At 36.3% G+C, this 9570-nt stretch overlaps 1 protein-coding gene across 17 annotated transcripts in view; it reads left to right on the plus strand.

The window, feature by feature from the left end:
• Garem1 (GRB2 associated regulator of MAPK1 subtype 1) overlaps positions 1-9570 on the plus strand; it is a 189589-nt gene that overhangs the window by 85235 nt on the left and 94784 nt on the right. For 8 of the 17 annotated variants that reach the window (XM_074070074.1, XM_074070073.1, XM_074070075.1 and 5 more), the window contains 2 exons: positions 6032-6152; positions 7237-7491. The exons of 7 other annotated variants lie outside the window; for them this stretch is intronic. The gene's annotated coding sequence lies outside the window, so the exon portion shown is untranslated. Of the gene's footprint in view, positions 1-6031; positions 6153-6786; positions 6884-7236; positions 7492-9570 lie in introns of all 17 variants that reach the window. 2 more of the 17 variants (XM_074070076.1, XM_074070079.1) reach the window with 2 other exon arrangements.

Here is a 9570-nt window from a genome sequence, read left to right on the forward strand (position 1 = left end):
AAATAACACAGCTCAGTTTTGATGAGTTCCTTGCTGGCAGCAGACACTAATAAGTGTCTTAAAAATTGCTTAATAAAGCAATTTTTCCCTGTAGAAGGCCAGGCATTGACCTTATCTTAAGAGGAAGAGGATAACAGGATATGACCCATCTCTTCAAGAACAGAGAGACCTATGCTTAAATACAAGTTCCCGCAGAGCATAAAACATCCATGTTCTACTGAGGAATCCCAGCGAGAACCATAGGGAGTGAGTTTGGGAGGGCAGGAGGAAACCATTGCTGATAGGTCTTCTGGAGAAGATCAGGGCCCACTTTGTGCTGGGCCTGTGAAGACGCTCAGGCAGAAGGGAGGGGAAGATAAAAAGGAACGGATCATCAAGGATGAGAATGTGCTTGATATATTTAGAGAGAAGTGAATAAGCAGGTGGATTTGCCTGGAATATTATGTTAGTTTAGAAGTGAACATCTCGAATATTTCAGGTTTTGTTGACTCTGCCTTGTCTGCCAGGAATTCCCTTCTCCTATCAACCTTCAAGCCCCAGATTAAATGTCACCTCCCATGTAACACCTTACCTGACAGTTAGTCATTCCTCCTGTGAACATGCTTAGCTTGCTTTTCTTACTTCTCTACAGTCTTTCTCTGTGTGGTAATTGCATTTTGTATGGGCCTCCTTGCTTGCTTAGAATTGGGACTGGGCCCTTTTCATCACCCTTGTTCTCCTGAGACCTAGGTAAGTGCCCAGTTTGAAAACGCCCAACAAATAAACAAATTAACAAATTTGACCTTTGACAATGAGGAATTTCCTGAGAGATTGTTCCTGTTTTTCTTTGGTGAGGAAGATAATCTCAAAACTAGATGATTGAAGTTTATGAAACTTCTCAAAGGAATATATCATCTACAAATCAGTGGAATTTGGATTATCTCTAGATGTTATAAAACTATTTTAAAAATACAAAGGCTTAGTCTAAAGCTTACGTTCAAAGTATAATATCAGTCTTAACAAGTTTATTACCTCTGAATTTATAGTAAGGAAGAGCGTGTTCTTACCCATGTTCGCTGTTATTAAATACACATAATCTACTGAGCAGTGTTCTTCTGCCAGTCAGAAATCAGTACCTGATGTAAATTCCTGATGTAACCATATCAGTTAAATGGTATATTTTTAAAAATACTTTAATATATAGTGGCTCATCAGTTTTATAAGTACTTATTTTCTTGGGCTTTGCAGAAAATTAAAAGATCAGCATAGATGTATTTTAAAACAAAGTAAAATATCACATCTTATTTTGAGAGAATTTTTTTGTTTGACATGAATCAGTTTGAAAGTCAGAAATGTACGATTAAAAATTAAGAACATTAGCACTACTATATGGCAGAGGAAGGAGAGACTTAGGGGAAGTTAGATGTTTATAGTCTCAGTTTGCCTTTTATCCGTCAAGTCTTGCATTTCTCATTTCAAGAAATATAAACCAATCGTTCTTTTTAAACCATTAGTATTTCAAGTATTTTTGTATGCAAGTTCCATATGAAATCATGACTTTATTATGATACTTGATTTCTCAACCTTACATTTCACCTATTGCCTACAAAGACTGTGTTACCAAGAACCTAAATTCCACCCACTGGTTTTTCCAGAATATTTGTAGGACTTTCTCAACAACTAAGAACTGCCAACCCAGTTTTGGTATGTAGACCTCCCAGCTAGCCAGAAACAAAACAATGTAAAATCACTCCTGTATTACATAACCGTGAGTTGACTTGAGTACTAAATCTTAGCTAATGATTTTAGCCAGTTTATCTTATAATGTGATGTAGTGGTTAGACTTTCTTGTAAAAGTGGATGAGGAAAATGATTAAAAGTTCATTGTTACAACTGTCTAGTCTTCTACTCCTTTATGTTTTTGAGTGGATGGATCTCAATGAACAGAAAGTTTCTCCATTATGCAAGGATACCTTCATATATATTCTTTAAATTGTATTCTATTTCTTGTGTTCTCCTAGGGTACCCCTTGCCATAATGTCAACTATGAATTCATTTATATAGAAAACATTTGTTAAGGACTTCTCATGTCAAGCACTGGACTAATCCATGGAACATAGAAAATATAAATCGGGCTGGAAGGAGATAACTTACTTTACTATTAGGATGTAAGGTAATAAGTAGTACTAGAGAGGGAAGACAAGGAGCTTAGTGTTTTTAGGAAGGGATCCTAACTAGAGTAAGTAGAGCTGAAGGAACTGCAGGGTGAGTTAGGTGGGCAGATGGGTGAAGGAAGAGAGAAGTGTTACAGACAGGAAGAAGTAACAGAATTATTTCAAGAAACAACATTATAGATTTGAAACTGTGCGTGTCAACAGTTTGAAGAGAGAAAATGGAGAGATGGAACTGAATTGGTAAACCAGAGTCACATCTGGAGCACCTTGTGTGATTTACCAAAAAACAGAGACTGTTAGTAGGGAAAATCCAAAAATGAGACAGGAGTGAAGTAGGCCAGTGGGAGTAGAAATGAGTCAAAGAAGTACTAGGTCCTTGGAGCTTTGGTCAACCCTACCTCTTGTACTTCCCATTTTCCCATCATGGTATAAAGAACATTGTGTCCATATTTTCCTACTACTTCATGTGAGGTATTTGGGCCTTTAAGAATTAGGTTTACAGGAAATCTGCATGTATCTATTTGTATAGTGAACATAATATTTGAAATCAAGATGGCTTCTAGAATATCTTTGCCAGAATAGAACATCAAAGTTAAGAACAATTGGAATGATAATAATTGTTTCCCAATAAAAAGAAAATCAATTCTGTATACATAAAGGTTCTGTTACTGTTCTGAACAAATGTTCCTGAGGGCTAAGAGAGAAAACAATTCCATCTCACTGTCCTTTGCTTATTTAAAAAAATTCCCAGATGGCTGAAGGCACAGGATTTAAACAGTGTAGGTTTGAATTTTTGCTTAACTACTCACTACTATGTGATTTCATTAAGATAACACTCTAGAGATCACTTACCTCATTTTATTTTAGAAATAATACACTGAGAAGTCTTGAGGTAATATAAATAAAGGTTTGACGTGTGCTGCATTCTCATGTTTAAGAGTTTTGATCTGGTGATCTTTACCTCATGGTGTGCTTTTAAAAATGTTTTAAAACATGCTTTTAGCATGTGCCATGTGTTTATAAAAGTATTTTTCTATACATCCATACACAGCTAGATTACAGAATTTTATAAACGTATTTTATAACATTAGTTTCATAAGAAATAAAATGTTAAAACTATCACTAAACTTTTAGAAAATCAGTAAATACAGCTTAAATATGTTTTTGAATTTTGCCTTTCTACCACACTTATTGTTTCTATGTTAAATGTTCTGTGTGTGTTGGGGGTGGTAGACAGTGGGAAAATACTAATAGAAGTAAAATAATGAAATTCTTCTTTTACTGATACTAAAAAGATAACCTTTACCACAATAAAACCCTTTGAGTTAGGTTGAGCGAGGGCTTCTCCTGTGCTGTTCAAAAAAGTTCTAGGGAACTCATCTTGGACCTCTTTAAAATGACCCTTCCTTTACATGTAAATGACCAAAAACACGTAAATTATAAAGTTATATCTGTTTTTGAAGGTTCAAAATATTTCAAAATACTCAATGGGGACAATGAGATTAACTCATTAAGCCTTTTCTATTGTTTGCATTTGAAAATTTGCAAAATTTTCAGATCTTTTGCTAAAACCTGATTTTCAGGGCTGAAGACAGAAACCAAGGCCTTAGGTCCCTGGATCAAAAGGAATTCTTCAGTAAGAACGAAAAATATTATTGAATCCGGGAGGTGCTAAAGACATTTTATTTCCTTCAATTTTAACTACTACAAATAATGTATAGATGATCATTAATAATTTAACTAAAGTTATATAGTTAACTGTGTAGTTGTATAATTGTATAATTATGAGACAATATTGATTTTATAAAGAAACAGTGGCAAAAAATAAATAAAAAATAAAAATAAGGCCAGGCGCCAGTGGCTCATGCCTGTAATCCAACCTACTTGGGAGGCAGGGATCAGGAGGATCATGGATCAGTGCCCGCAAGGGCAAATAGTTTGTGAGATGCTATCTCTAAAAAAACTCATTACAAAAAAATAAAAGGACTAGTGGCATGGCTCAAGGTGTAGGCCCTAAGTTCAAACCCCAGTATGGCAAAAAATAAAATATAAAACACAGTGGCAAGGTAAGATCTAAAAAATAGTATCTGCCACTGCAAAGGAATGGAGCCACAGGTTATAGTTAATAGCTAGTTATTTTTAATTTTCTTAAAATAATTCATTTTTAAAGGTGTACTGTATTTTTAAAGTAAGATCTTTTTCCCTTGAGAGAAAAATATTTTTATCTTGTAAGAAACATAAGTATAATTTTGTAATAATTGCTAGAGAAGTTGTGATAGATTCGGTTTTTCAGAAGTATTTGTGCTTTTGTTAAGATAGAAACCAATTTGTATTCACAACCAATCCTCCCAGATAACTTGTTGACAAAGTTGAATAGTTACCCCAATTTAAGAAAATGACAAATGGATGCAGATATGGAGGGATGTGAATTAAATTATGTAATTGACACATTTGCAATAGAATTCCTTGGAAGAACAATCTTATCTAGACAGTACAAAATAATCCAACATAGACACAAATTAACACTTTGACAAAAAAGTACACAAATGAGTAGGTATATATTTAGTGGTCTATTATTGTTATAAAAATGCAAACATGGCTTATAAACATCTTGTTTCCTCAGTATTATCCACACTTCTGGCAATTAAAATATTGTGGATTTTGCTCTTTTGAAACTGAAACTGAAAGGGCAGATTGAAGCATAAATACATGGTTAGGTTATTATTGCTGTGTTGCACAATGGTAAGGATTATATCTCAGTACATACTAGCTCAGTCATCATTTGGTTTAACCCATATAAATTTGTCCTTTCATTTGTTTCACCATTGAGATTTTCATCGTTCTTAATAATTTTTCTCTTTTCTGTAATTTGCCCTTAATACAAATACATGAAAAACTGAGAAAGTAACAATCCCAGTTGTCTGTTATTGATTCACTACAAATATTTAACTGAAGAAAATATAATTTCAAGTATCATTTGTAATTTAAAATACATTTAATTTAGAAAAATAGGAAGAGTTTGGGAATTGGCCCACTAAAATTATTTGAAAGGTCATTATAAAAGATATGGAAAGGATTTGTTCCAGGCTGAACATGGTGGTGTACCTCTGTAATCCTAGCATTCAGGATGCTGAGACATGAGGGTTCTGAGTTTGAGGCCAGCTTCATAGCAAGTGCTAGGCTAGCATAGACTATGAAGTGAGACCCTGTCTTAAAAAAAAAGAAAAAGAAGATTTGTTCCAGAGAGGTACATCATTTGAGTACTGATGTCAATTACCTTTATCATTGTTGTGACCAAATACCTGAAATAAACAACTTAAGAAGAATTTGTTTTGACTTAAGACTTCAAAGATGTCATCCCATCATGGTGGGAGGACATGGTGGAGTAGAGCAGTTTACATCATGGCAGACACGAAGTAGAGAAAAGGGAAAAGGCCAGTGTAAGGTACAGTCCCTCAAGAGTAGACCCCTCCAATAGGTCCGACCTCCTGCCTTTAACCAGCTCCCAATAATGTCATCATAGTATGAATCCATCAAGGGATTAATCCATTCATTAGGTCAGAGTCCTCATGTTCTAATTGTCTCTGGAAACACCCTTGCAGACATCACCAGAAGTGTGCTTTACTATTGTCCCTAGGTTTTTTAGTCCAATCAAGTTGACAACCAACATCAACTATTGTGGTACTCACAGGATACATGTATAGGAAGGAAAGGGAAGACTGATAGAGAGATGAAGGCGTGAGACACTGTATTCTGAAATCAGAATTTTTGGAACTAGAAAATCTGGTATGGGAGATAGTTAAGGTAATAGCCGTGTGACCCAAACATTGGGCATTTCCATGTCTGCTCATTGTTCTGTTTTCTGCCCTTCTTGCCAGATCCGCTGTGGTAGTTTCTACTAGGGTTTGAAGATGGCAAAAATGACTTACAAGCTTTTATTTTTTAATCATTCCTTGAAAATTGTCCCTTTCAAACACTAAAATGGAGACATACACAAAGGTAAGGATAATATTAAACTCAGCTTTTTTTTTTTTTTTTTTTGGTAGATCTGGGTTTGAACCCAGGGTCTCATGCTTGCTAGGCAGGAACTCTACCACTTAAGCCACTCCACCAGCACATCATCATTTTAACTATTAACTTGGCATTTATGTCTTCAAAAAATGAGTTGAATGTATTCATTCACAGGAAGAAATTCCACTCCATTTTCTACCTATTAGTTTAACCTCTTGGTGTTGATTTTATATGAGGTAAACACAGTACATTTTGTAAACTCTACTAGGAAATTGAAACAAACAGTTTACAGTTTTTTTTCTAAAATAATTGACTTGCACAGGATATTGGGAAATTATAAAATATTGATGTAAAAATCTCTCCTAGAATGTCTTAATTCTGTTTTCTGTTAGTTTTTCAGAGGGAGGAGGGAATATCAAAGTTTCCAAGTAATTTTCTAATACCAAAACTGGAAAAGAGTTTGCCTGTGCAGATGAACTTGTGGTTAATCATACTATTAAAGCTAATGAAATCCAGTTGTTCTGAAGTAATATTTTCGTTAATTCTTCCTTAACTTCATTGAGGCAAAATAAATACCCAAAAATAATTTTATTTAATTTTGGATTTTATTTATTTGCAACAGATTTGTTTTCCTCACCATGCCTGAACGGTGCTAACACTGAAGATAACCCAAATTCTCAGGCTAATGCCAATAAAAATGTGAATTTCGAAGAAGTAGGGTAGGTGATCTCTGGAGCAAATCTTCTCCATATAAATGTGTTCCAGTGTGGGATGATGAAGACAGTAGTGATGACAGGAAGAAGATAAAACCCACCTGCCTAAGATCATCTGTTTTTGTTTCATTGTCATTCCATGGCAAAAATCTAACAAATGAGTAAAAAATCAAAAGTCTGTAATGTGTGGGAATTTTCATATTCCTTAAAAGAATATTAAGTAAGAAAATATTTTCACCCAACTAGAAATGCTGTCATAGTTAACAGTATTTCTGTTTAAAGCCTGAGGCAAAGGGCGAACTGTAATTAAATGTTCAGCTTAAGCACAGGTATTTAACATTTGTTCTCTCAAAACTCAGGAAAAATGAAGTGAGAAGCAAATGGATGAAGACTCTTAAGAACAAGCAGGAGGGAAGAAGATATGACTGTGAATGAAACATGTTGCCAGATCTCGGGAATAAATACGGAAATTTTATCCGTGGTCTATGAAATTTTCAGCAGAGTGGAGCCATAGAAGGGACAAGATACCAGTACTAAAAATAGGGGTTCTATGGAAGTCAAAAAACTTACACAGTTGGCTTTGGGTGTTTGCTGACCAATCGTATCTCTTATAGGTAAGAGAATTGTTCCTGGAAAAAATGACCTCCTCCCCAACCCCCAAAGAAAGGGATCCATAGACACAACATTTGTGTTCCCCTAATGAAATAACTGATCGATCGCCCTGTGATGAAATTAACCAGCTAATAAGCCCCCTTTATGCCCCTAAACTTCTGATCTGAGTTTTAGTACCTTTCTCCTAAATGATAAACAGCAACCAAGAAGCATGAGACCTGTAAGGAATGTCTGCACCATGACTGTTTGGAGCAAAGAGCACACCTGGAAAAAAATACCAGAAAAAAAAAAGTTCCTTAATTGCTTTAAAGAGAACTTTAAGAGGATAGAGAATATTTATTAAACAAAGAGGATTTTTAAAAGCATTTGGAGCATATAAGCTCTTTATACTCAACATTTAAATAATAAATGTTCCAGAAAAGGAATGCATGGAGGTGTGTGTGTGAGAGAGAGAGAGAGAGAGAGAGCATACACTGATGGATTACACGATGTGTTTAACCATATTGAGAGAGTTTTATAGTTTGGATTAACAGAAATTATAAGTAGTTACTTAAAGCACTTATAAAATAGAGCAATTATTTACCTTTGGGAGGGCTGAGGGCATTGCACAGGAAAAGATATATATCATCCACTTGGCTCCACTGTAAATTGTACAGTGTAAACACTGAATATTGATCATAATCCTCAAAATATGTTAGTTTTATCATCACTGTGACCAAATACCAGACAGAAACAATTTAAGGGAGAAAGATTTTGATTAACTGTTTCATAGGATTCAGCCATGATTGCTTGGCCTCACGTACTTGGGAAGAACATCACAGCGGTGGGAACAAGTAGTGGAAAAGGTTCTTCACCTAGTGGCAGACAGGAAGCAGAAAGATGTGGGAGGAGGGGGAAGGGTGACCAGGTATAACCTTCAGAGACACCTTCCCAGTAATATACTTCCTCCAATAAAGTTTCCAAATCTTCCCAAAATAGCACCACCGTTTGGGGACTAAATGTTCAGTACATTAAGTCTGTGGGAACCATTTCATATTCAAACCATAATATTCCACCTCTGGCCCTCAAAGGCTCATGGCTGTCCCATAATGCAAAATGCGTATCTCCAAAAATATCCAAAGTCTTAACACTTCCAACATTGTTCAAAAGTCTAAATCCAAAGTCTTTTCTGAGACTCAAGGCAAACTCTTAGATATGAGCCTTGTGAAATCAAAAAGAAAATTATATACCTCAAAGACACAATGGCACAAAGTAAACATTCCTGTTTCCAAAGGGAGAAGCAGAATAATAGTAAGGTAGGATTGGACCAAAGCAAGACCAAAACCCAGCTAGGCAAACACTAAATCCTGTAGTTCCATGTCTGTCACTGGGCCACAGGGAGTTGTGATGTGAGCTTCAAAGGGTTTGGGCATCCCCACTGCTGTGGCCTTGCAGACCTCAGTTCACATGGCATCTCTCTTGGACTGGCTTTACTCATTGCCTAGATTGTAGCTGAGCTAACATTCCACATCATTGGCATCTCCATCATGCTGGGGTCTCCATTACAGCCTAGGCTTCACCCTCACAGCTTTGTGCAGTGCCTTCACAGAGGCTGCCTGCAGGAACCCTGACCCTGCCACACATTGCCTGTGCTCCCAGGTCTGCCTTTGAAATTTTGGTGGAAGCTGCATGATCCCATAACTCTTCATTCTGCATGCCTGCAAAACCAGTATCACGAGGATGATGCCAAGCTCTGTTCTAAGCTGGAGCAGTAGCCAGGTTGCCTTGGACCATACCTTCATGGCCTCTGAATGTCTAGGCAGCCAAATGTGGGAAAAACACTTCCCTAGGAGGTCCTGTGCGTGTAGGGTGCCCTGGAGCTCTGTTCTCCTAGCAGTCTTTCAAATGAGTTAAAACCTTTATCCCCTTGAGTCCTCCAATAGAGAGGGTCCTGAGATGCCCTCATGGCATCTTTCCTGTTGTCACAAAGTCCCTAACTTTTAATGGCTCTCATCTCAGAAACCACTATGCCTTCCTTAGCCCACTTTAGACAGACTTTCCTGACTAAATTGCCAGTTTTTCTGCTCTGTTTTGGTTCACAA

This window comes from Castor canadensis, chromosome 4 (assembly GCF_047511655.1).
Source record: "Castor canadensis chromosome 4, mCasCan1.hap1v2, whole genome shotgun sequence".
In the NCBI taxonomy this organism is placed as follows: Eukaryota; Metazoa; Chordata; class Mammalia; order Rodentia; family Castoridae; genus Castor; species Castor canadensis.